The 2302-nt window shown below is 44.4% G+C and overlaps 1 long non-coding RNA gene across 1 annotated transcript; it reads left to right on the forward strand.

Annotated features, from left to right (window-relative positions):
- Nucleotides 1–301: 301 nt before the first annotated feature.
- LOC119337771 lies at nt 302–1298 on the forward strand. Its single transcript, XR_005163610.1, has 2 exons — nt 302–598; nt 710–1298. It is a non-coding gene; the product is annotated as an uncharacterized LOC119337771 (long non-coding RNA).
- The last annotated feature ends 1004 nt before the right edge of the window (nt 1299–2302 follow it).

Raw genomic sequence — 2302 nt, forward strand, 5'->3', positions numbered from 1 at the left:
AAGCCTGGGATGCTCAGTGACCACAGAGTAGACGCAATCTTGTCGAGCTCCACATTGGGCAGGGAGCGACTCAGAGCAGCCTCGGCTGACGAAGAGCGATAAAGGCTTTTTCATTCGCGTTCGGTTCACAGCGCGAATCTCTTCCGTCCGCTCTCGCAGGGATCCACGCCGGCTGGCCCACCCTGGGCCCACTTGCAGCAGTCCTATTTTTTTTCACTCGGCTATACGGCTGCAATACAGTCAAATCGTATCTACTTTATTCCTACCTGAGCCTACTTCACGCGTGACTACTATCCCTCTCTCTGTTATCTCCGAGACCAGATCCAATCGGGCCGCCCCTCCCATCCCCCCCACAGCCAGCCACCGTCGCGATTTGGAGGCCTATCTTCCTCCCAACCACGACTTGGGTTGCGCTCCCCCGTCGAGCGAGCCCCACCACGGCTGCTGGCGTGCTGGCCGTCGAGCGAGCCCCACCACGGCGACGAGCCGACGACCACCACCTTCTCCTTCCCCTCCTCCGGCCAGATCCACCCGGTGCCCCTCCGACGCTTGACGTTCATATCCATACCGAGCAGGCGTTGTGGGCTTGCAAAATTAGGTTCCTTTCCCATGGTCTCACCCGTTCTTCTATAAAATCTATTTCTATTTTGTTTTGTTCTTGCTGCTCTCCTTTCTTTTCTTATTATTTTTGTTTATGTTTTAATTCCAGTGCGACTACCTACAGGCCGGTGTGGTGGAACTTGGATCATGTAGAACTCCAGCCATGCAATTTTGTTGTCGGTGTCATGGATTTTTTATAGTTTGTTTGTTTCTTCCAGCTCTCCTTTCTACCTACAAATTTCTGTCTGTGTTATAAAACTCCAGTGCTACTACGATGGATCTTCGATCTCCTAGAATGCCATCACTTGCGACCTTTGTTGTCGGTCGTTCGGTGATATGGATTTGTGCTACAAGCCGTTGACCTCAGATTTTGTTTTCTGATCTCACTTCGTATTCTCGTGTGTGCATCCCTCCGGCGGCTGCCATCGACGGAAATTGATGCATGTATGTGCTCTCGCGTGTGCATATTCAGATTCGTGTATGCCTAGTATACCTTTCTGTTAGTTGAAGTGAACCGTAGTCACCTAATTCAAATGTTATTGTACTGTGAGGAACTATTTATATTTTGTCTTCAACTATTGAAGAAAATGTATCAGAAGTTCAGAACTGAAGAACTGGATCAAACTTTTTGTAAAAATATGTGCAGTACTTTTTAGTGCATTGCTCTGCACTTTTGGGATGATAGTATGTAACTGGGATTTGCTTCGAAGCACTTTTTCTGGTAATAGAGAAGTAACCAACCCAGTGCTTGCACATCGCGTTAATATTCAGGAATAAATTGAGCCCCTTATATTATTTATGGTCTTGCTATTTCAGAAAATAATGGTGAGTCTTTTAATTTCCCAATAAAGTACAGTGCATTCATTTAGAAATTTCTGAGGAATTGTCCACTAAGTTAATTAAACACAATATGTAATGTATCAGTGTCCAGTTTCATAGACCAAAATTAATTTGAAACTTGACAACAAAAGGCATGGAAATGGCCTGCATAGTACGAAACTCGCCGCGTTTGCAAGCGAAAGTATAGCTATCCAAATTACAATCCACACGTCGTAAAAAGTAGTAGATAAGAAAAATAAATTTGTAATTCACATAAAAATAAGTGATCTCTCAAATTTGACCGTCCTAAAACCCCCTCATATTTGAAATTTAAGTATTCTGATTTTAAAGTTAACATTCAACTATCTAGAACAAATCCCTAAATTTAAGACAAGGCAATAGAAAATTCCCCATGCATTGGTCTCAAATTTAAGCCCAAACTTCTGATTGTATCAATCTCCATCTGAGACCAGTTAGCACTCTTACATTATTATCGAAGGAACGAAGTATGTGAAGGAGGGAAAGGATAGAGGGGACGAGCAAACTGGTCGAGGATACAAACTGTCGGCCCTGCGCCTAGGAAAATGACAAGCCTCCGCTCACTGCCTCGCCCGCAAGGCCATGCCACACATCAGTTAGAACTTAGAAACGAACAACCTAGGGAGGATAGGAAGTGAAGCGATCGATTCCAATTTCGTCTCGTCTACAAACTACTACAATGGGAATAATGGCATACGAAAAAGAACTTCAACTAGGCACACCAAGGTCTCGTACTCTCACAGATAAGCAATATCGATTTTGATATCGAGTCCTTCATGTCATGCATACGAGAACTTGAGAGACAAACACCCCAAATATGGAGTTTCACATTCTATGGCCTGTC

The sequence above is a fragment of the Triticum dicoccoides genome, chromosome 7B (genome assembly GCF_002162155.2).
Source record: "Triticum dicoccoides isolate Atlit2015 ecotype Zavitan chromosome 7B, WEW_v2.0, whole genome shotgun sequence".
In the NCBI taxonomy this organism is placed as follows: Eukaryota; Viridiplantae; Streptophyta; class Magnoliopsida; order Poales; family Poaceae; genus Triticum; species Triticum dicoccoides.